A 26,221-nucleotide genomic window follows, 5' to 3' on the forward strand; every position below is an offset into this window, starting at 1 on the left:
CACTCACAAAAGCTGTCAAAACATTCTGTCAATATACAAACATGGCAACACTTCTTCTCTGAGCATGTTAAGCCTTCAAGCTGTGTAGCTTCTATCCATACCTGGTTTATTGACAGGTTTTTGTGCTTCTAGAAATAAAAGCTACAACCAGGGCTTGCTCTGCCTTGTAATTGAACTAAGGAACTGCCATGGGCAGCAAAGCCTATAGATGGGTGCAAGACAGTCTTTCCTGATTGGGAGCATGTAGATTTTCATGCCTTTGTTGCTATAATGTTGTTTGGATTTCTATTTTAGCCACACAAGAAGGCCAGTACCAGGTAAATTTACCTCCTATCTATGTGGGCATGAAACTTATTTGTTGTCTGCTCAGCTCATTGTGTGAATACATTGGAGAAATCTGTTATACCTTGACAGCATGCCCTTAAAGGTTTCAACTTAGTACCCTTAGCTGTTCCTAATGTATTGCAGATATGCCCTTTTGACAACCAGGTTGCACATAGTGCTTTTTCATGTAGTTGAAAATTCTCTGAAAGTTTCAAGTTAATGGCCTTAGCTGTTCCTGGGGTATTGTAGATATATTGTTTTGACCACCTGGATGGTAATCATGCCCCCTCAACATACCCTGGATGTTTCAAATTAGTACTCTTAGCTACCACTAGGATATTTCACAGATGTCCTTTAGAGAATCTGAATACAGTGTCAACTTTTTAAAAATACTGACAGGTTCAGCTTTACATCCTATTCTATTCATGAGGTATTCCCATGCTATCTTGACAATACTATGTGTCTATCTTGACAATGCAAATAGTGTGTTTTAATTTAGTTCATCATTCACTAAAAAGTTCACTTTAATACCCTTAACCACTTTGGAGAACCAGGATCAAACATAGGCCAATTTCTTTTTCCAAATAAACAAACCTATCTGTAAACAATAGGTAGCTTGCAGCTTTGACTGAAGGGTTATGGCATGGCCATGCATATTTATTGGATTTTTTGACAAATTTGAACAAAATGGTTATCTAAAAATTTTGATTGGATTCCTTTCCAGGGAGATCAGCTAAAGAGATGGGGGCTGGCTGTCCTCAAATGACTTTTAACTCTTAAAAGATGCACCAGAAGTTTCAATTTTAAACAGAATGAGCTGCCTCTGAAGTCTCTACAACAACTACCATACAAAGTGGCCAGAAAAAATATATCCTATTAAAACCATTTCACTCATTACTTAGGCAGTAGTACTGCAGTACCTAAAACAACCCTTTTATTTACAACTAAATTTTTCTCTCCAGAAAAAAAGCTTAGGTTTAAAGCTTAAAGCTTAAGTTTTTATTCTTTTAAGTTTTTTAAGAGTTGCTACAAAGAGTCAAAATTTAGCATAAAGAGAGAGGTGCTGATGAGGGACAGCCCCTTTCACATGCAGAATAATTTCTGTTTGTTTTAAGTTATAATGTCACTCCTTATTTTCAGTTAAAAAAAACTTTTTTAAAAATTTAATTTTATAGATTAAAACTTAACTTAACCATTCAGGTTGGGAAGAGAGTAGTAAAATTTGTCCATGTTATTAAACTGGCTTTTTGGTGTAAAAGTACCAAAATTCTGTATTTAGCTCATTAGAAGAAAATTCCTTTTAGTGTACAATTGTTGGTTTCTTTGAAAACATAAATTTATAAATCACAACAAAAACAGATACAAACTTGTTCCTGTAATGACAGGTTGTAACTTATCTTCAATATTTATTTTCATTGCCACTTACCCTTATTGTTGTTTTTATTTCCAAGTAGCTTGAATAGCCTAAGTTATTTTGGTAAAGTTCTATGAAATCATATTATTGAGTTAGGAAAAAAGTGAATACACCATTCAATGCCTTTTTTATGCTGATAACGAATATAATAAGCATTTCTATCGTAAATGAGTTTCTGCCCCCCCCCCCCCCTGTATATGCCACTTCAGGGTTAGGTTAAGTATAGCCTATATATAGGGGGGGCTGAAATTTATTTCCAATAGAAATGATTATTATATTTGTAATCAGCATAAAAAAAGGCATCAAATGGTGTATTCACTTTATTCCTAACTCAATAATATGATTTTGTAGAACTTTACCATTATTTTTGTAGAAATTTTCCTTCATGATGTCTTATGCCAAGAAGGCAGATAAAAGGCAGGTATCCTGTTACTACACTTGCATTGCATCATGCAGTAGTAAAATAGGGGCAGTCCAAAAACCCATCTCTGTTTTCCCCAAATGCTGAAGAAAAGTGGTGCTTTGTGAAAAGAGGTCTTATACCCTACACAGCAAATGACTGTATTAGGTAGCTATGACAATCAAATTAGACAGTAGAATTTCGAAAAGTTCTACCAAATCATATTATTGAGTTAGCCTAGGAATAAAGTGAATACACTATTTGATGCCTTTTTTTATGCTGATTATAAATATAATAATCATTTCTATCAGAAATGAATTTCAGCCCCCCCCTATATATGCCAATTCAAGGTCAGGTTGTAGAAATATATACCCTGAATTGGCATATATAGGGGAGGCTGAAACTCATTTCCATTATAAATGATTACTATATTTGTAATCAGCATAAAAAAAGGCATTGAGTGGTATATTCACTTTATGTGTAAGTCAATAATATGATTTGGTAGAACTTTACCCAGAATTCCATGAAATGCTGGTCTGTTTCAACTGATAAAAAGAAAGAGAAGCTGCATTGACTTGGATAATACAGAAAAGACAAAAGTAAAAGTTTTTCCTTGAAAGAGAGGATCCTTCCTAATAAAATTTTCAATTTAAGCAATTATTGAATTATGAAAGAGCATAAAAAAGGCACCAAATGACATTTTCACTTTCATCTTAGCTAGGCTAAATTAGCCCACTAGAAATTTCCCTGTTTCCTTTGGGAGAATCACTAGTCAAAGTATTTACCAATATTCTCTTTAGAAAACCTGTTGTTCTATAGTGCTACTGATAAATTATTATATGGATGATGTTGGATAGGTTATATGTCAATTAGTTGGATAGGCTATAGGTCATGCGGTCAATTAGGCCTATAGGACCACAGAGGTTTTGTTCTGCTGTTACTCTTATAGCCATCCCTACTCTGTGGGACACCTTATAGACTATTTTTAAAACTAAACCTTGTGCAATTTTTGATTTAGCTCGGTATTACTAAAAGAACACTTGTAAAGACCTGTTTTCAGTTCTTCTTCTTCTATTTCAGTTTCCTTTCTTTTTAATAGCCTTCTTCTTCTTCTTCTATTTAACAGCAGGCGGGCTTTTCAGTATAACTATTTAGCCCTTTTCCTTTTGCTTCACTCTGTGGGCTACAGAGCTACACGCTTGATTGCCTCATATTTATTAGATATATTCAGATATCTTTCAGCAGATCTTTCGACTCTAGGAGTTCAAATATAAGATGATAGATGTCGATTTCTATGCTCTGTGTGCAGGTACAGTTGGCTAGGCTCTTGGCTGATAGTGGGATTTTGTGGTGTTTGAAGTATTTTAACAGTTTACAAAGCAAGGTATGTTGTGCAGACGTCAGCATATTACATTCAAATAGGCAATGGTCAATTGTTTCATTATTCATATTACAATGCCTGCAAAGAGGGGACAGGGGAATTGAACCACTTGAATTAGAAAACTTATATGAGAATGCAAGAAATTTTAGTCCATTTGTTCCACAACGAATTCTATGATAAATTTTAGAAAGATACTTATTGGGAAAGGGGGAAAGGATAGGATTAATCTTATTAAAATTAATATCTGATAGCCTCCATCGGTAAATATCTCTAGTTGGGATTGGTCTCCCACTTGGCTGGTCAATATTTATAGCATTTTTTGTTATTTCATCAACCTGATGATTACCACTTATGCCAGAGTGGCTAGGAATGTACTGAAAGTAAGTTTTTATGCCACTTGAAGCAAGATTATCAATAATACTGAGACAATGATAAGTGTCAATGTCCAACTTATATTGAGGAGCTGAGGCCAGCAACTCAAGGCTTGATAAAGAGTCGGAATAGATGATAATATTATTTTAATTTGCAATCAAAGGTTGGTTTTGTTTAAGGTGTTCTAATACCATGATTATGACATTTAAATCAGCAGACATTATAGATAAATTATTAAATAATCTCTCTCCCATTGCTTTTTTCAGGTGAGGAAGGAAAACACCACTTGCAACTTTCTCATCCATTTTTGACCCATCAACAAATATTTGGAAGTGATTTTTATAGGTAATTGTATTAAGTTCTGCAAATTTTTTATTGACAAAAGCAATGGGGGTTAAATCTTTATTCCATTTTGAAAATTCAGTATTTATTATGGGAAATGACCAATTCCATTGAGGGGATTGGGGGAAAGTAGGTGCAATAGATTTTGCTGGTACAGGGAACTTCTTTTGAATATTGGCATACTCATCTGCAATACCTCTATACATGGCTGGATTTCTTAACCAATTATGTAATGTGTGTGAGCTATTTGATTCAATTTTTGTAAGATGTTTTATCAAGAGAAAGCTACGTCTCTCCCTTATTGTTGTTAATCCACTCTCCATAAGCAGTAACTTGGTGCTTGTGGGTTTCCTAAGACCAAATATGAGACGTATTATATCATTTTGTGTTGTTTCAATTTTTTGCATCTGGGTCTTTGCACATGCACCATAGACAATGAGCCCATAGTCAATATGGGGTCTTATATGTGATTTATAAAACTGGAGTAAGGTTTTCTCCTTACAACCCCAGGGTGTGGAAAGAAGTCTTTTTAGTATATTTGCTTTTCTATAACATTTTTTTATTGTGTTTGAAATGTGGAGGTGGAAATTAAGTTTTTGGTCAAGCATGAGACCTAGGTAATTGATATTATTATCTTCTGGAATAGTTGTTTTATTTAGAGTTAGTTTTGCATTAACATGGTTTTGCTTCCGGTGAAAATGGATTATTTTTGACTTGGTGGGTGCAATGGGTAAATCTGAATGTTGAGAGAATTTTTCAAACTGGAAAAGTGACTTTTGCAGATTTGATTGTGCTATCTGAAAGGTGTTGCCAGATGACCATAGCACCAGATCATCAGCATATTGTAGATTCGTGTGGGGTAGGTTCATGTCCCAGAGATATAGGGCAAAAAGGAGGCAACTGAGGACTGCTCCCTGAGGTAGGCCTTTGGAAATTGTCTTTTGGGGTGAAGAGGCTGAACCAACACAAACAATGAAACTTCACACTTCTATGAAGGATTTAATAAAGGATACTAGCTTAGGAGGTACTCCAAGGTTGGCAAGTTTGTTTAAAAGGATTTGGTGGTTCACATTGTCATAAGCTCCTTCAAAATCTAGGAAAGCTGCCACTAGGATATTATTTTTTTAGAAATATTCATTTATTGCATTTGTTTGCAAAATGAAAGCATCTGTTGAGGAGTGGTATTTCCTGAATCCAGTTTGAGTATGTGGGATCATTTTATTTTTCTCAACAAACCAGAGGAGTCTGTGATAAATCATTTTCTCCATTATTTTCCCCATCACAGGTGTAATCATTATGGGCCTATAAGACTCAGGGTTATATTTTGGTTTATTTTTCTTTAGGATTTGTAGGAGGGACGAACATTTATATATATTGGGGAACATAGAAGATGCCCAAGCGTGATTATAACAATTTAGCAGTTCTTGTTTGTATGAAGGTGTGAGATTCTTTATCCATGTAGGGTGTATATTGTCATAGCTACTGCTAGTTTTGGACCTAATATGATGTAGTGCATTATTCAATTCCTGGATTGAAAATGGATTAGTTATGTACTCGGATCCTGGGCGTGGTTGGTAACTAGGGTTCATAGGAATTGTGGACAGTTTGCTTTGATTATTTGATGTTAGCTTATTAACAAAAAGAGTTGCAAATAGGTTAACCTTTTCATTATCATTGTCATAATGGGTATTATTATGTATAAGCTCATACAGGAATGGGTTGGGAGAAGTCTTTTTCCCACATATGTGGCTTATGACTTTATGTATAATTGGCTCATTTGTTTCTCTGGAGAGATTATTTGCAAAATTAGTCCAGTATTTATATTTAGCATCTATTATAGTCCTTTTTAGATTAGATTCTACTTGTAATTTTCTTAAAAATGTAGTAGGTGTTGGTTATTTTATGAATTCTGTCCTAGCTGCCTTTTTTATCCTCCATTTATTTAGGCACTCATTTGTCCACCACGCTTTAGGAATTTGTTTAGGGAATGTTTTCTTAGGTGTTGTCCTGGGGATAGCATGATTAGCTGTATTTATTAGTAAAGATGTCAACGCTTCAGCATGTGTGTCAACTGTTGTGTTAGAAATGCATGAACTTTGGGTGAAACTTGTAATTTCATCATTTAGCTTATTTTGGAAAATAGACCAATTTGTTTTAGTGTTGATATATTTGGATGTATGAGATAAAGTTTCAGCAGGTTCATTTAGGGAGCAAACTATAGCAAAGTGGTCTGTACATAGAATATCAGTTTTATTTATGTAAATTTTGTTCAAAAAATTTAAAGACACAATTTGTAGGTCTATTGTGGAGAAATTGCCACTTTTGGGGTTGAAATAAGTATTCAGGTTTGGAGGGGTAGCAACAACTAATTCATTATTATTTGAAGTCATATGCTCAATAAATTTACCAGCTTTATTTGCTGGTTTATTCCCCCACAAAAGGCTGTGGGCATTGAAATCACCACAAATAATGATATTTTTTAACATATTAGAATTATTTATATAATTAAAGAAATCCTTGGCATCTGTAGTTTGGCCATTAGGGTTATCAAAGCTTATTATGTAGGTTTTTAAATTATTCAGCCAAACACTTATACCAATTACATCAACATCATTTTCAAAATCTGGAAAATTGATGCCACAAAATTTTATATTATTATTAACTAATAAAGCTACACCACATCCTTTTCTCTCTGAAGATCTATCCTTTCTCAGGATAGTATATCCCAGAGACTTAATTTGTTGATTTTGGGTTAAATGAGTTTCCTGGAGGCAAGCAATATTAATTGAATTATTATTCATAAATGATATTAGTTCATTTAGCTTATTTTCTGTGAGTGATCTTACATTCCATTGGAGAATTGATAAACGTTGTGTTATTGATTTATTCTTCATATGACTGTGTATCAATGTTCAGCTTAGTTAAAAGTAAAGCAAGATCTTTTTTTGCTTGAATGAGCATATCATCTGGGATGTAGATTTTTGCCAATTCTGCAATAATTTTTGTTTTCTGTAGTTGATGTATGTTCATGGCCTGAACTGCATTACAGTTTAGAATGAATAAGTATATATTTGGGGAGTGCATTTTTGGTAGTGCATCCTGTTTGTTGGTTAAGGGATAGATTCCTGGTAGTGATTTTGGTTTGTTTCTTCTTGGGAGGGAGGGCCAGGCTGACCTCATCTCACCGGAAAAGGAGGCTTGTTGGCTTGGTGATTCCTTCTGATAGGGATTTGAGCTAGAGGGCTTAGAAGATGGTGTTTTATAAGGGGTACTTGCTGCATTGGGGGCCGTTGACTTGGTGGGGTTGGTTGGTTTCATAACAGGATTTCTGTGGTATTGTTGGGCAGCGTGTGCTTCCATTGCAGCAAAGGAGTATGGGATGGCCTTCTCTGTTGCTATTTGGAGTGTTAGAGCTCTTTTCTTGTATGCAGGGCATAATGATTTATTTGTAGATTCCTGTGGGCCTTTGCAATTGATGCATGTAGGCTGGGTGTTGTTGCAAGTTGTCAACTCTTTATGATGGAAAGATTTACAATTACTACACTCTTGGAGAATTTCATTGCATTTGTTTGTTGTTTGTCCCAGTTTGAAACACTTCTGACACTGAATAGGCTTAGGTTTGTATTCCTTGTGTGGTTTGATTTGTCCAAATAGGAATAATTTTTCTGGGATATCAATTTTATCCTTCAGTGTGAATAAGAAGGATCTACTAGTTTTTAGGCCATTAGAGTTGGGTTTTCCAAGTTGGGTAACATCCTCAACTGGGATCGTGTTTCCAGCCCTATCTGAATGGCCTTCTTTTAACTCCTGAGTAGATATCTCTGGGGGAACATTATAAACTACTATTTTTGTTGGTGATTGTTTTGGGTTCCAATTAGATGCAATAATTGGGGTATTCAGAAGGGATTTAAGGTTAATTATTGTATCTGCTGATTTCTGATCGTCTGCAGCTATTACCAGAGATCCATCACGGTTAATGTTAAGAGAGAACATTGAGCCTATATAGCCTATGCTAGTCTTCCAGGCGGTTATTCTTTTTTTCTATATAAAGTTACCGGCACAGGGCTACCACTCAGGACGTTTTTTGGTGCCACTTTGGGTGGGAAAATAGTGTCAATTTCGTATAAAAAGTATTATTTCCAAAAAAATTGCTGCTCGTGATGCTTCGCATCGCTCACGCTGGTACCAACAACCCTTTTCAATTTAATATACTGAACAATCCGCTTGGAATCACCTCTGTCCAGTTTTCCGCATCTTTTAATCTTCAAACATGAAAAGGCGGCTCTAATGCCATCCATAAAATACAAAAAGTAATATTGATTTTATTTAGGCGGTGCTGATGGTCTGCTTTGCGCAGCACTTCCACTCTTGTCAACTTTCCAGGACTCCCCTTACAAACTGCTAAAGCGCAAATGGTGCTTACAGTATAAAATGGGAAGTCGTCCCACAAAACACTTATTTCTATTTTTTATTATGAGTAGTCTTTGCTCATAGCACAAAAAAGGAAAGAAAAAAGAAAAGAGAAAAAGCCGTCCGAGCGTTTTTTTTTTGTTTTGAGAAAACGGAAAAAAGGGACAGCAATACTCGTCTACATTGAGAGTTGTTCATTCAGTTTTTCCATTCAATGGACTATTTGAATTAATACAGTATGTTTGGGTACTTGAAACTTTTCGTTGAAAATACTGAAGAGAACGGCGCGAACATAGATCGCAGCTATTGATTATCCTATTATAAGTACAACTAATAGTCTATCGGACATTAGCTCTTTAGAATAATTTATTTGGCAAAAACTGTAGGATATCCTTCGCGTGAGGTACATGGGAGACAAAACTTAAGGAAATTATAACTTATTAACTTCAAACTTCATAACTTAAAACTTCATGACCAGGACATAGCTAATAGGTAGAAGTGCGTACAATCGTTTTTAGTGGTGATTAATCAGCAGGTTTCAAAAATGGCTGTTATTTATGATCGATGTGATGATGATGAGGCATAAGATTTATGATTAATATGAAGGAGCATAAAAATAGCAATAGAACTGAATGAGATGGAAAAATGAAAAAATAAAGGATGTTGATGCTTCTACATTGAAAGTTTTCTTTCCTTTTTTTAATTCTTCTTGGTAAAAAAGTGCTGCTTTGAAAAAAAAACACCGGTTTTGCTAAAAAGTGTACCAATAGTGTCACGTTTTCCAAAAAGTGCCACTTTAAAAAAAGTGCCACTTTAGAAAAAATTGCCCAAAGTGGCACAAAAGTGTCACTGGTGGCAACCCTGTACCGGTATCACAATAATAATGATAAAGGTAAGATTGTTGATTGTTGATAATAAAGGTTGATCAACATTTTATTCTGGCTAGACATTTGCTGCGTTTGTTTTTGCTGTTGTATCAAATTCATAGACGTATTATTAAATAGACACCAGACGGCATGGGATTTTACAAGTTCCTTGCGTTTTTTCTTCTTTGCCTCCAGTAAACGCCTTTACTGATGATGCTTCTTTGATGTGGCACTGGCACAATGCCCGTTCCAAATCATAGTAACATCTTTCGATAAAGAAAGCCAAATATCATAAATGACAAGGCAATTTTCTTGATTTTAGGGTCACACTTGTATTTAAAAAGCTAAAAATTAAAATTGCAAAGAATTAGTTTAAAGAGTTTGGACCAACAGTAATTTGTGTCCAACTGATCTCTACTAATACTAATGCCTGTGCCACATTATAGTCACACTTGTCGATAAAATCAAAATTAGGCACGGTTAAAGTAACAATTATGTTCTCCGTTAGTAATTTCTCGAGTTGAACATTGTTCAACTTTCAAACATAAATGTCTTGACTGACTATTCAGAGTCAAGATCTAAGGCATAACTTTTAAAACCAGAAAAGATGAAAACTTAGAACAGCAGTTTTTCTATCTGGGAGAGGAATCTGACAAACTTTAAAAAGACTTAGTATTAGTAGAGATCAGTTGGACACAAATTACTGTTGGTGCAAACTCTTTAAGCTAATTTCTTGCTATTTTAATTTTTTGCTCTTTAAATACAAGTTTGACACTAAAAACTAAAATCAAGAAAATTGCCTTGTCATTTATGATATTTGGCTTTCTTTATCAATAGATGTGACTATGATGTGGCACGGGCATAAGTCTTCTTAAAGTTTGTCAGATTCCTCTCCCAGATAGAAAAAAACCGCTGTTCTAAGTTTCCATCTTTTCTGGTTTTAAAAGCTACACCTTAAACCTTGACTCTTATTAGTCAGTCAAGACATTTATGTTTGAAAGTTGAACAATATTCAACTCGAGAAATTACTAACAGCGAACCTAATTGGTGCTGTAGTTGTGCGTAATGTGTGACTATAATGTGGCACGGGCATTAATTTTGAAGTTCGATTTCATTGAGAATGGTTATTTCATGTGGCAAGAAAAGACTAGGTGGCAAGCTCAATTTGCGCTTCCACAGATATGTTATTTTCTATAAGATTTTTTTTTCTGATTTTGTTTTAAATGAGGAGATGTTAAGGGGAATTGTCTGAGGGAAAATTTTTACTGGGTTGGGATTGTCTAGAGTATCTTTCCGTAGGGCCGATTTCCAGTGGAGAAATTCTCCAGGGGGAATTTTCTGCCGGATCAACTTTATACTAGTGGATGGGGTATTTGCGGGAAAATTTTTCCACAGAGGAGGGAATATCCTACATCATCTTAAGAACAAACAGCAATTATTTCAAATGAATGTGTGATACGAAGAAACTTTCACCCGAAATTGACCGTAAGAAATTTTCCTAACGAGGGGATGGCTATTTTACACAGCAAGAACTTTCCATTGAGGGGGAACCAAATTTCCCACCATTATTTCATAGCAATCAGAAATTAAATAAAAAAAAAACAAGTTTTATCAAGTGAAAGTAAGGAGGAATATTAAAACTTAGAACGAACAGAAATTATTACGTATATGAGGGAGAGGATGCCCCCTCCTCAGTACCTCCCTATTTGTGCTGGAGTTTTTTTTGTCCCAGTTCTTTAAAAACCATTCCTAAGACACAAGGGTCGTTTCATTAGAATAAAAACCCTTTTCAAAAGTTATAAAAAAGTTAAAATTTAGCGTAAAGAAAGAGGTATTGAGGGAGAAGCAATCCCCCTCATTTAAGTAATGATTTCATTTCGTTTCAAGTTTTGATGTTGCTTCTTACTTTAAGTTGAAAAAACTTGTTTTTCAATTTAATGATATACCAACGATACATAATAATAAGATAAATATTTAGCAATATAAAGGTGATTTATCAGAAAAAAACATGGAGACTTATAGACTAATTTATTTTATAAGCAACTATCGCAGCCGTGGCCGAAGCCGTGACTAAATAGCCCTGTTTTGTATATTGCATAGAACTGGTCACTGGCGGTTTAAATAACTGAAAAAAAAGGCACGAATGAAATGTTCTGACGGGTTGTTCGACACTTTGGCGGCACTAGTTGGTTTTTATGGCGGGTGTTGGAGGTGATAAGCCCAGGTGGGGGAAGCAACGAACGGTGTTTCTCGGACGAAAGAAGGGACTGCCCAAACTTGCACATCAACTACAAGCGCCTATCACGCAACGCTGGCAGTCGTAAGGTACTAAGGGCAGCCTCATAAGAGTTGTATTTCAGGCCTAGTATCACTTTCACTGCCCGTTTTTGAATGGCCTCCAGATATTTACTTAGGTGGTTTATATTATGAGCCTGAGGGCCCCAAACACGACACGCATATTCTAGGATGGGGCGCACATATGTGACATAAATCGTCTTCAGTTGACTTTGTGAGAAACCCAGTCGGCGCAAGGTAATTAGCCACCGTAGTGCGCAACTACCTTTTTTCACTAGACCGGCGATGTGCGCGCTAAATCAACAATCGACACTGAAAGTAACCCCGAGAATCACTGTGGTTGAGGCGGTAGGGTACCACGGTTCCGGGCATGAGAGATCACGCTTAAGCAGATTAAACCTCACGACTTTTGTTTTATCCACATTAAGCTGGAGGTCATTAATGCTACACTGCTCGAGAAAGGATTTACTGGTCTCACTGCTGAACTGGGGATACACGTCTGACTTTTCAGCAAGATATTTTAAAAGTAGGGAGATATCGTCCACGTATTTGAATCTTTCTTCAAACTCGAGGATAATGTAGTTAATTACCGCTAAAAACAAAAGAGCTGCCAGCTTAGTACCTTGCGGCGCGCCACACGTCAGCTCAGCCCACAAAGAGTTTAAGTCACTTGGGAAGAGGGCATAGACACACTGGTAGCGGCTACGCAGAAAGTCAACAACTAAGAGCAAAATATGCTTCCTAGCGCCTATCTTTTTAAGGTTGTTTGCTGCAGTATAATCGCGGGCCAAGTCAAATGCCTTACGATAATAGACTAAAAGCAGGTCAACGAGGCTACTACCTTTGTCAAACCACTCGGTAATCAGGTGGTAGAGATGTACTAGATAATGCGTCGTACAACTCCCTTTCAAGCAGCCGTACTGAAACGGATCAAGGGCTGGCTGAACTTGGGCTAGGAACTCTCCATAAATAAAGGATTCGGTCACCTTAGCCATATTAGGCGTAATAAAAATTGGACGAAGCTGATGATGAGAATATCACTGATGAGACTCTCTGACTGATGAGAGTGGTTTGGCTAGAAACATAGAATATTCTCTTAAAAGTTTAACTGACAATTCTCCTGGATAAGAAGCACAGTTGCTTTTCACCTTTTGAAGTTCTTTATACACCGCGAACTCGGATACCTCAACGATTGTATCTTCAGAGACGTCAGCAATGAGGGCTTCGATTTCGGCTTCGGTGAAGGAGGGGTGAGTAGTAAAGATTGAATTGAAAAAGGCGTTCACTTCAGCTGATTTTATCAGCGTTATGTCATCTTTCTGTATCTTAATGTCACTGGTGGTACGTTTACCGGTAAGACGCTTGACTTCAGAGTTCCACTTCCGGGGCTCACCTTGAAGGAGAGGCGAGATTTTGTCATGAACTTACCGTTTCTGCGCTGCTCGTAACAGTTTAACAATGTGGTTACGAAGTTTGTTTGCTTGAACAATATCACCACTGCGATGTAACTGGCCGCGAGTTAAGATAAGCATCTTGAGATCTGGTGTTACCCAAGGTTTTTGAGTGTCACTAACGGTTATTTTTTTCTCAGGGGAATGTTCATGATATTTACATAACAGCAAAGAGTTAAAAGTATCAACTTTGTGGTCAATATCTGTCAAAGAGGAAATCTCATCAAAGTCAAACGTCCCAATCCACTGTTCGAAGGAACGAATTGCCTCTTTCGTCATAGGTCGAGTGGCAATTTTTACTTTAAGCGGTGCTGGAAGGCCAACTTTGGCCTTCCAAAGATGTGTTGTATGGTCAGAGTTATGCAACGGACCGAGAGAGCAGGGTACCTCGTAACAATCAGGAATGTTTGTGAAAATAAGGTCTAATGTACTACCACTGACGTGCGTTGGGATTGAGACAACTTGCTTGAGGTCAAGCATTTTGGAGACCCATGCCTTATTAGTCTGATTGAAATCGCCAGCGATTACAAAAGCAGGCACTGCGTGTTTGCAGCGTAGGTCATCATGCGGCGTAGTACAGTTTCGGATATACTGGATCAATTCTTTCCTGTTCTTTGCACTCTCGGGGTAGTAAACTGCGGCTACAACCAACCATGAATATCGCCTTTATAGACGCTTTGGTTTGCATTCGAGCCATATTACTTCATGGCATGAGTCACTGGGCTGACTAATTAATTTACAAGGTAAGTCTTCCCGAAAGTACAGGCCGACCCCACCGCCTCGTCGGTTAATCCCTCGATCACGTCTCGTATTAAAAATACACTTGTACCCTTTGATATGCCTGGTTTCGTCGTTAATCCCAAAATTCTATGATCACAGCAATGGGTGAACTTGTCTGTTTGAGAACTACTTCAAGTTCGTCGGTTTTGTTGTTTAGCGATCGGGCATTACATACTAGGATATTGGGCAGTCTGCACTTCGCCACGAAAATCTCAGGTGGTAGGGGAGGTAGGGTACTTGACAGTGACGATACTGGGTCATCATACCACGGATGGAGCGAAGGAAGGATTTCACTAGGAGGGATGCATTTAACAACTGTCAGAATACGTCCCCTTGCCATTCTGAGAGACCTCGCTCTCGTGTTAGAAACGAGAACAGGGATAGCACAATTTTTATTTCTCTCGCCTCCTCTTTCCCTCTGTGGCTACGGTTGGATCATTGTTGACTTGTTGACAAGCTCCTAAAATATTTTTGTTAAAGCCTGTGTATTTCCTTTAGTTTGTAAAAATTACTGCTATTGCCAATGTGTTTTTCAAAGAAGGTCATCAACACAGCCCTTGCTAAGTCTACGTACCTGTTTGTTTTTGCTACCAAAGATTGTTTCGGACGCGCTCAGATTTAACAAGTGGTTTCATACGAGATCTGGTATCTAATGAAATTTATAAAACTATGAAAAAATTACATTCCTCGGTTTTTACTAATAAGCCGTTCGTTTGTAAAACCTTTGTTTTACTTTGCACTTGTAAGCTGTTATTTGAAATACCGTTCTTAGGTCTTAGTTCGTAGTTCTTAGTATGACGAACTGAGCATCATACTCCTTTTCACTACTTTAGTTCTACTTTTGAGCGCCAAGTTTTGAAATCGAAAATTATGAAAAAACCTACTACAAGCTGGGAGAAGAAAAGATTAAACCGGTTGGATAAAAGATACAATTTTTCTTCAAGTTACAATTTTCTTGTGAGTATTGGTGATTGTTTGGATTTTCTTAAAAAAATTTTGACTATTTAATAAATAAAAATTGACATTTGTGATTTTAGCTGAATGTTTCAGCTACCTGACCAGGTTTTACCTGGTCCCACCCAAAATTTCCACCCCCCTTACACTCAACCTCTAATTGGTATCCTCCCCAATGGACAAAGTGTAAGAATTTTTAATCCAGCTGATATTCAAAGGAGCTCAACTCAAACAAGTGTAAATACAAGTCAAATCCCTAGCTCTGTCCCTCATAGTTATGTTTTACCTCCCAATTATACTAACTACACCATCCCAACAACAAACAAATATTCTGTGCTCAATGAAGAGTGCTATCCAGCTTTACCCTCTCATGATAGTGATGAAGAGCTCAGAACAGCTGGAAATCCATTGGAAATAGAAGGAATTGCTGTGCATGAAAATGGATTAGTATTACCAAGACTAGGGCAGAATCCCAACATTGGCACAAAAAGGAAAGACTTGTCCCCAGACAGTGAAGCAGGTTCAGCTGCGAAGTGTAAGCAAAGGAAATCTGCAACACCTCAAGCAAATTACATCAACAAAGATACACAGAGCATCATCCCAGAACAAGAACATTATAAAGTGTTATTAGAAACTAGCATAGAGAAAAGTGGGAAAAACTTCCCTCCTGATTATGAAATTACAAAATCAATCCAAACAACCTTGAAGAATTCCAAATTTGAGCTTGAAGTTAAGAAAGAAAGAAGGAACATGCTTTTATATCTACAAGGTGAAGATGAGACTGTAAAGATTTTATCTACCATCACACTCTGCAACATCACCATAAAGACAAAAAGAATTCAACCTATAGTAAGAGGAATAATTAAAGATATCTCTCTTAACTTATCCATAGAGGAAATCAAGGAGAGCTTACAAACCCCAACAACTGTGAAAGATGCTATAAGACAGAAAAGATACAATAAGGAATTTAAAAAACTTGAAGATAGCCTTGCAGTATTAATTATTTTTGAGGGTAGGACCCTACCACAAAATATCTGGTGCTTTGGAAGAAAAAAGGAGGTATACCAATACTATTGCAGAGTCCTCCAGTGTCACAAGTGCCAGAAATATGGACACACTCAAAAAGACTGTAGAGCTAAAGAGTCAATATGTTTGAGGTGCTCAGAGAAACACCCGTCAAACCAGTGCCCACTTAAAACAATAGACCCTGAAATCAGACCAAAAGCATACATGTGTGCCAATTGTGGTGGAAGTCACTCATCAACATCCAATTGGTGCCCAGTAAGGCAGCAAAACCAAGGAATCCTCCAAGTAGCTGAAAAATATCAAATTGGGTTCCGTATGGCACAGGTAGCTTATAAAAGCTCTGCTGATGTAATAAACAAGAGGAGGCTACATCACAATCAGATCAATCAGACCTCACAAAGCCAGATCACTGACAGACTTGTAAAATCTTCCAAAACAGAAGCAGCTGAAAAGTTAGTAATTGGCCTATTATGCAGCCAAGATCTTATGAATTTATCAAGCCTAAGCCTACCAGTTCGTATTGAAAAGCTCTGTAAGTTGGTAGAAGAATTAAATTTAGGCTCCCTTAATCAACAAAAGATTTCAAGTGTTTGTCTGCTTAATAATGCTTCATTAGATATGCATCATGGCCCTTAAAATAATGTCTTATTATTCTTGACCACTGCCAGGAAAACACTATTGATATAACCTGTATCCAGGAAACTTGGCTACAACCACATATAAGAATGTGGATGACAATTTGGATGACAAAATTTAATATGCAAATTTGTAGACTTGTAGTGCAGTTTTTACAAGACATAGGAGCAGATAAGAAGATATAGTCCAGTTTGTTACTTAAATTTGGTGCATCTTGAATATAAGTGCAGTGTAAAATTATAGTGACAATTCACCCCCTACTTCCCTTTTCAACTTTATAAAGTGATATTTTGAGAAACCATTGAATGAGGACCTAAGTGACATTTACTGTCAAGAAAGGTCCGAAATCCTGCTGCTGCTGCTGCCTACTACAAGCTGGTACATTGATTTGTTAAACTTTATAGATTTCGTGCATGAGAGTTGAGTGCTGAGTCACTTTTATCCTCTAGCAACTCTAATGCTTGTTTTGCTGCATCCAGAATGCTTGTTTGCTGCATCACTGCTACTACTACTAGCATCTCACTTCATCACCGAGCCGCTTGAGGCCAACAAAGCTACGTACACTCCTCCTAGATTCCACTCTATTTAAAACACCTCCTCTTTACACCCTCCCAAGAAGTTTCAATTTCCCTTAAATCCTTCCTTACGACCACTCCATTTGGGTAAAACTTGCTTTTTATTTGGACCTATATGGTTGGCCGAAAACAACAATCTTGATAAAACAAAAAAACATTCGAAAAAAAGCTACGGGGGTGTTCCGTAAAAAAAAAAATAAATAAAAAAATAAAAAATAAAGGATCACTCAGCGACACTAGATAATTTCTTGCTTTAGTCCCCGAAAGCTTTTGCGATAGCCCTTAAAATGCTTTTATAGCTGTTATACTTTGAATAACTCCTTTTATTGTTTTTTTAGCAGATTAAAATTAATATGTTTTTAAACATTATCTTATAGTTTTTTTTAAAAGTCCCATAAAAGTTCTTGACAAATTAAATGCCATGAGAAACATTGCTCAACATTTTGGAAATATACTTATTTAGGGAGAAAGATTTCATATGACAACTCTGTCAGCATCCCTTTCTTTCACTTATCAATATTAGGACCTGGTCGATCGGTCCCAAAATACCAAATTGGTCTTAATCAATCAAAGGCATACACTCACTTGTTTCCGTGGAGCTTGCTCGATCTCATTTCCGACATTTCCAGCCTCTCAATCCCAGAATATGATAAATTAGGACAAGCTTTCTAAGTTATTGATCAAGCCGAGATAACTAATGGTAATTCTTCCTAAATGATTCGGTCTTGTAAGCTTCCAAGAGAATCTGAATTGATTTGGATAGAGGCTCTCTCCTTGACGAAGTAAAGCCATAAATGAATAAAATATACAACGAAACTTGATTTGAATTACATAAAATAAAATAGACAACATAAAATTTAAACTAAATATCTTTACTTAAAATCCTATTATTCATCAATTAATTTTTGAATTGGGCAGCTCCTATGTCTCTGGTTCAATCATTGCCTCTAATAATGGTGGACTTCCATATATTGGGAGCACATTATTATTCTGATTATTAAAAGCTTTGGGCGTCTTGCAGTTGTTCTCGCAGTTTTTCTCCACGCACTTAATCTAATCATAGAATTTATAGTTTGCACATCTTTCACAAGTTTGAGACAAAAACCCAAGTACCCAATCTGTTCTTGTTGAGTCATTGCTCAACTTTAAATAGTAGAGTCCCTTAATCCGTTTGAAAATTTATAATGCTGAAATTTTTTTTTATCCGTAATCTGAGAAAAAAGAAGAACCCTATTTATACGAAAATAGAGCTTGTCTCTGGAACCAGCAAAAAAGAAAAAAAAGAAAAGAAAATGCTAAAAATAGTAATTAAGAAAATTTTTAGCACCAGAAGAAAGTTTTTGCCAATTTCGTTTGCTAATATTTCACAATTTATAATCTTGACCAGAGGTTCCAAACCCTGTGCCCGCAAGCGCCATGGCGCCCGTGGAACGATTCGTTTGAGCCCGCCTCTCACTATTCGACAGAGACAGAATTTTTTCATAAACATTACTTTAAGATATGATTTATTTTTATTCTTCTGTTAGAGTTTTAATTTTTTGACTGCCTAGGTTTATTAAATATATTCGATACTTGTCCCAACTTGTCTAGCGGCGAGCCAGACTGCACTATTTACGCTAGCCTGGAACGGCTAATGCCATTTGCACATCATACCTTGTACACGCAGAAAACCCGAAGTGAACGAATGGAACAAACGTCACGAACTGATCCGATAAACGTCGATGGCACCAAATCACAAGGCACATAACTCTGACTGCTTCGCTGATTATCGGCTCACTTCGGGTTTTCCGCATGTACGTACATGGAGTGATGCGCAAAAAGCATTCCCTGCCTGGAACCGCGTTGTTGTCGTTGTGAATGTGAATAAAAAAATTAACAGGCTAAAGGCGAAGTGTGTTATTTATTGTATTCATAAGCGATGGTCTTGAATAAACTATTTTGTTGAGGAAATAGTTATGGTTCTTGTTGTAATATATTTATGCATATAATGCGGAACAGACTTGCGCTATAACATTGATAGTATAGTGCAGTTCAATTTTTTTTTATTAATATTTATTTTAGCCCTAAAATGAGTGGACCAAGTAAAAGACAATGAACCTATAATTTTAACACTGACTGGGAGGAATCATATTGTTTTGTTCATTTGAAAAATAAATGCGTTTGTTTATTGTGTGGTAGTAGCATTGCAGTACCGAAAAAACAAAACGTTGAACGACACTTTCCGACAAATCATGGCACTTTTAATGTGAATTATCCTCTTAAAACTGAAGTAAGAAAGAAAAAAGATTGTAATCTAAAATCAAGTCTAACAGCACAACAAACTGTTTTCACTAGACATGTGGTAAATTCTAAAAGGGACACTATTGTTTATTTCAAAGTATCTCTCATGCTCGCAAAAAAGAAGAAACCTTTCATTGATGGTGAGTTGTTTAAGGAACTATTTTTGACTGGTGCCGATTGTTTGTTTGATAGATTTTTTAACAAACGTGAGATTGTCTCAGCAATTCAAGACTTACAGTTGTCAACTAACACAGTTACAAGAATAATACATGCAATTTCAACAGACCTGCAAACTCAGTTAAAAACCGACCTGGAAATATGTGATTGGTTCTCTCAAAAAATTTGACGAGTCAACAGATATATCAGACCCCGCAAAGTTAGCAGTTATGGTGAGAATGATGTTTAGTAACTTCACAGTAAAAGAGGATATGTTACAAATATTACCTATGAAAGGACAACCAAGGGGTTAGGATATTTATAATACATTCAAAACAAATATCAAGTCAATGCCTTTGCACAATCTGTCTGCAATAACCACTGATGGGGGTGCCAGCAATGATGGGTAAAAATAAAGGATTTATTGCCCTCTGCATGAAGGATGATTCATTTTCAAACTAAATGTCCTACCATTGTATTATCCATCAGGAAGCTCTGTGTTGTAAAAATTTTGCCATTTGAACACGTCATGAAAATAGTTACAAAAATAATCTTTTCAAGGCCCTGTTAGATGATACTGAAGATAATGAACACGATCTTATTCTGCATACTGAAGTACGTTGGGTCAGTAAAAGAAAGGCTCTTACAAGATTTGTGAGTTTAATTGAAGAAATAAAAACACTTATAAACGATAGAAAGGAAAATTATGATGAACTAGCTGACTCTGGCTGGCTGATTGATTTGGAATTTCTCACAGACATCATGGAAAAATTGAATTCTTTAAATTTGGAGTCACAAGGTAAAGACAAAAGCATAGCTGAAATGATAAGCTCTGTAAAGTCATTTAAAGCTAGATTAGATTTGTTGATATCACATCTGCAGATCAATTCTCTCGTGCATTTCCCACATATGAAGAAAATGCTAGGTGACAATGAATTAAATGGGTCATTATTTATTAAGCATCTTCAAGAGTTAAAAAAAAACATTTGATGAGAGATTTTTGCAGTTTAAACATATCAAGCCAATAGTTTCCTTCTGTATCAATCCTTTTACTTGCCAAATAAATGTTATGGAAATAGCCGCACGTATTGCAGATTTTTTTCAAGGTAACTAGAGTTCGAAATTTTGGACCTTAAGAATGATGTTTTGCTAAAATGCTTAATGTCAGAGGACTTTTGGAATGCAGTGGATAGAGAAAAGATCCCATTGTTGAAAAAAGTGGCATATAAAATTGAATCACTTTTTGGTTCGACCTTATTTATGCGAATCATTGTTTCAATCAGTTCATGGTAACCAACTGTAAATAAGGAGCGACCCGGCTCAATGGTAACCAAAACTCTAAAAAACGGAATTTTGATACCAATAGATACATCAAAAGAATCAAATTTTAATTCTGATTTCAAATATATAAGTTTCATCAAGTTTAATCTTAGCCATCAAAAGTTACAAGCCTGAGAAAATTTGGCTGATTTTCGAAAAAAGGGGGAAAGACCCCTTAAACGTTAGAGAACCTTAATGAAAATCACACCATCATATCCAGCGTATCAGAGAACCCTACTGTAGAGGTTTCAAGCTCCTATCTACAAAAATGTGGAATTTTCCATTTTTTGCGAGAAGAAAGATCACGGATGCGTGTCCATTTTTTTTTTCTTTTTCCCCAGGGGTAATCGTATTGACCCAGTGGTCCTGTAGGAGGGCTCATTGGAACGGAAATTAAAAGTTCTAGTGCCCTTTTTAAGTGACCAAAAAAATGGAGGGCAACTAGGCCCCCTTCCACGCTCATTTTTTTCTCAAAGTCACCCAATTAAAATTTTAAAATAGCCATTTTGTTCAGACTTGTCGAAAATCTAAAAATTATGTCTTTTTGAATGATTTACTCCCCCACAATTCCCTGTGGAAGGGTTCCAAGATATTGACTGTTCCCGTTGTTTACTTTTTGCAGTGGTGCCAGGTACATATACTTGCATGAACAGTAAGTTTTTTTTTCTGTGGGGGGGGGGGCCTGGAGGAGGGGGTTACTCGGGAGAATCTTTCCGTGGAGGATGTTTCTTTGGGGTAAGGGACATTTCTATGAAGGGGGCACCGGATTTCCAAGCATTATTTAAAAAGCGATCAGAAATTAAATTAAAAAAACAAGATTTTTCAACTGAAAGTAAGAAGCAACATTAGAACTTAAAACGAACAGAAGTTATTACGTATATGAGGGGGTTCTCCCCCAAGTCAATACCTAGCTCTTTACGCTATAGTTTTTTTAGTGCTTGCAAAAGAGCTATCTATTCTAATTAAACGGCCTTTGTGATTTAGGGATTTATGAATCAAACAATTTTTTAACTTTTAACGTAAAGAGCGTGGTATTGACTAAGGGGAGAACCCTCTCATATACGTATTAACATATACGTAATAAAAAAAACAATAAAAAAACAAGCGATACGGTTCAATAGTAATCGAAACTTTTTAAAACGGAATTTTGATGTCAATAAATGTATCAAAAGAATGGGCTTATAATGCTGATTCTCAATATATAAATTTTATTAAGTTTAGTATTACTCATCAAAGGCTACGAGCCTGAGAAAATTTACCTGATTTTTTAAAGAGGGGGGAAACATCCCTTACAAGTGAAAAAATTTAATGAAAATCACACCGTCAGATTCAGCGTATCAGAAAACCCTATTACATAGGTTTCAAGCTCATAACTGCAAAAATCTGCAACTTTGTATTTTTTGCCAGAAAAAAATATACGAATATAGAAGTTCGTTACGTAAGTTAATTTGTAAATCACGTCAGAACCAAATTTAGAGACAGCCATTTAGCAAAAGAAAAGTAAAATTTTTATGCAAATTTTGTTTACTTATTCAATGACGGTGAGCCAAAATAAAAGCTGCATTAACTAAAAAACGATCAGAAATTAAATAAAAAAACAAGATTTTTAAACTGAAAGTAAGGAGCGACATTAAAACTTAAAACGAACAGAAATTATTCCGTATATGAAAGGGGCCGTCCCCTCCTCAACGCCTCGCTCTTTACGCTAAAGTTTCACTCGGTTTCACAACTTTATTTTTTAAAACAATAAAAAACTTTAGTGTAAAGAGCGAGGCGTTGAGGAGGGGACAGCCCCTTTCATATACGGAATATTTTCTGTTCTTTTTAAGTTTTACTGACGCTCCTTACTTTCAGTTTAAAAAACTTGTTTTTTTTTATTTAATTCAAACATGAACTCACCGATGAGCATCTTTATGATTGTCAGCTAACAAGATTCTCGTCATACGCTCCTAATTATGAAGGGCTGGCCAATGAAATGCAATGGAAAATATCACTTTGACTTTATTATATTTTTTAATTAAATATTTTCTTTGTATTTTTGTGTTTTGTTTACTTTCTTTACGTTTTGTAAATACATTTTTTTTTGTGTTTATGCAATTTGAAAAAATGCCAAAGACATTTATTAGAAACATTTTGTTTATTATTTATTAATACATTATAACTATAATAAAATAAATTATGGGAAAATGACAAGTTATGGAAGGAATATCTCGATTTAAAATAGGTGGTGCCCGCCACCCTATTGATATTTTAAAATGTGCTCTAGATTAAAAAAAAGGTTGGGAACCCCTGATCTAGACCATGAGGAGTAAAATCTTGACCAACGGCATAGGGAACAATTTAGCTAACAGATACTGCTGCTTAGAACTTTGTATGTCTGTATTTACGCAATAACAGAAAGTAGTGATTATGTTGATTAAGCTTTAGCGCAATTTAAATTTTGAAGTAACACTGTAAATGCCAACTCTGTTTGCATCTTTTACAGAAGAAAAGTTTGCATCCTTTTTAAACAGAAAATAGTGGCTATGTTAACTCTGTTTTAGCGCAGTTTGACTTTGTAGCAGAGTTTGACACTGGATTTCGTAATCTCGACGATTTGAAATTAGGATATGATCAATCGTTGAAATCTTTTGATGTCAGATAAGATCAAATCGAGTCCCATAAATCCCCAGCCCTCCATCTCTCAATCTGTGTTTGATGTCTCTATTCTGAAGTTCGTACAATTGTGATTTTATGGGAGAATTTTCAGACAAGCAACATTTTGTCAAGTGTCCTACAAGGTCCTGCATTAGATTGATTTCTATTCTTGCTGTATATTAATTATGTATCTCGATGCTTGCAGATGAAGAATAGCGAAGGACTCGGTCTCCTTTGATTCAAGATTTGATCTTTACTATTAGATTAGTAAAAAAATAGTTTTTCGAAAAATATTACAAAAACTGGGTTTACAGCTCAAGATCACTCAAAAAGAAGTGCTAAAAAAAAAAAAAAAAAAAAAAAAAAAAAAAAAAAAAAAATCTAGCAAGGCACTCCAAGTTTGTGAGCATGAGATCCATTCGGTCGAATCATACCACCGCTTATTTTTTTGCCTACTTTCGTAATTTTGAATTCAGATTGACCGTTTACATATAGAGCTTACATAAACACTGGTTATATGCATCTTCTATAACATTTTCCTCACTTGCTTTCCTTGAAAATAATTTATAGTCTTTTGGTTACAATTTATTTAAATTACTGTAGAGTTATATATTCAAATACTTTTGGAACCATATAAAGCTAGACATATTTACAAATCATGCAGGGGAAATAACTGGGAATTATTTATACTGAACTACAAAACCCAAAATTTTTCAAAGATAGAAACCTTTGTTTTTAAATATTGTAGAACTGAAACATATAGGACATGCAAATATTTCAATATGGTACTGTAAAATACAAAACACAAGCGATTATTTCTGAGAGAGGTCACTGTTGTTTCTGTCTCCTCCTCCGGCTATTAGTAATTTTAAAATGTAACAGCTTCCTTTTTTTAATTCCGGAGGGTCTAGGTTATCAATTATATATCAAACAATACCAAATTAAATATTGGTTTATTTATAGATAAATAAATATAGATTACATGTCACATAAATATAGATGGAAAGAGAAATTCGATTCGAACCATTTGGACATATTCACTATAATTTAAAGAATAGAATTTGCATACTAGTTGTTGAGTTTTGATGAAGGAGAACAAGTGCATCATATAGTCCTTTTTTTGTTTTGTTTACCCCCACCCCGTCAGGGATACCTCCGATTTAATACTTGCCCAGCATTTGTTTTTCTTGTCCAATCTTTCCTTTCTTAATTTTTGTTTTTGTTCTTCTATTTATTTACTCCTATTCGTATTGACGAGCTGGTTACTGTGTTTGTTACAGTCAATAATTACAAAGCAAGCTCTGTGCTGGGAGTGAATTATCATATTGCTATATTTTGTCGTAAAAAAGCTAACAGTTTATTTCAAGACTAAAAAACAGCAAAACAATTGACAAGTAATCATAGAAGCTTGGTAGAAAGCACCTGACGAGGTTGGCCTGTAAGGTAAGGGTCTTGTTCCCAAAATATTTTTAGCATATAGACTTTTTTTCGTTTCCTTAAAAATTTGATTTCACTGATATTGAGAATATACCCAAAACTTTGAAGTAGAGCTTCTCTTTTTAAGTCAATACTCTAAATAATTTTGCAAAATATACTTCCACTTCTTTTTAGGCAAGGGGATTGTGCCTTTTAGTGCAATACTAATATACAATAACACTTTATACAATAATACTATACGTGACAGGAAACAGGTTAGTTTTGCACCGATTACAAGTCCTATTTCATATCCTTATCTTTTCACTGTATCATTGTTGCAGCGGTAGCTGCAACCTAGTAAAGAGCGAACCACAGCCCATAGTAATCAAAAGTTTGAAAAACGTGTTTTCGAAAAAACTGTCTAGTGAGAAAAAATAGCCATTGAACGATGAATCAGGAATAGTAACTATTGTTTCGGTTAAGCCTAGAAGTAAAAGTTTATTACGAAAAGAAATTTATGGTGATTTCGAAAAAGAGCCTGAAACCCCTTGAAAGTGGAGTCAAATCGAAATAAAAAGTGCACCATTGGAATCAGCATGGTCGAAAACTTTTTGTAGGATAATTATAGTCCCCCACCTTGAACACCAAGGAAAATGACTTTTTTGCATGGGTAGCACTGATCTGTCTCCCTTTTTTTTCTAGAAAGGCTAGGGGGTGGCCAGAGCATCATAGAGAGTTGTATAATAGCTCATTCGAAAGGGAATTAAATTTGTAAGTGCCCTTTTAAGTTACCAAAAAGATTGGAGGGCAAATAGCCCCCCCCTCCCTAAAGGCCAAGCTAGTCCTATAAAAATTCTGAGATAGCCATTTTGTTTAACATAGTTCAAAGGTCTGAAATATATGGTTTTGATGATGATATTGCCCTCCATAGTCCCTGGGGAAATGCTGTATGTGGTATCGGGTGTATTGATATCATGCGTATCAGTATCGTGCGCATTGGTATCGCATGTATCGTATCGGGAATATCGGTATCCGTTGTTGTCTTTTTCCTTCCTTTCCTAGGCTAATTTTTTTAAAGCATGTCCCGGCAAGGTATCATGGTTGCAGCTGCAGCTGCAACCTAGTAAAGAGAGAACCACAGCCCATAGTAACCAAAAGTTAAAAAACGCCTTTTGGAAAAAAAATG

The 26,221-nt window shown here is 35.8% G+C and overlaps 1 protein-coding gene across 2 annotated transcripts in view; it reads right to left on the bottom strand.

The window, feature by feature from the left end:
* Positions 1-3,296, bottom strand: part of LOC148954820 (pseudouridylate synthase 7 homolog) — an 89,764-nt gene extending 86,468 nt beyond the window's left edge. The window contains exon 1 of one of the 2 annotated variants that reach the window (XM_089098781.1): positions 3,189-3,296. The gene's annotated coding sequence lies outside the window, so the exon portion shown is untranslated. Of the gene's footprint in view, positions 1-3,135 lie in introns of both variants that reach the window. The other variant, XM_089098774.1, reaches the window with a different exon arrangement.
* Positions 3,297-26,221: the final 22,925 nt, after the last annotated feature.

The sequence above is a fragment of the Artemia sp. Qi Xiang Cuo genome, chromosome 2 (genome assembly GCF_049724085.1).
Source record: "Artemia sp. Qi Xiang Cuo chromosome 2, ASM4972408v1, whole genome shotgun sequence".
Classification (NCBI taxonomy): Eukaryota; Metazoa; Arthropoda; class Branchiopoda; order Anostraca; family Artemiidae; genus Artemia; species Artemia sp. Qi Xiang Cuo.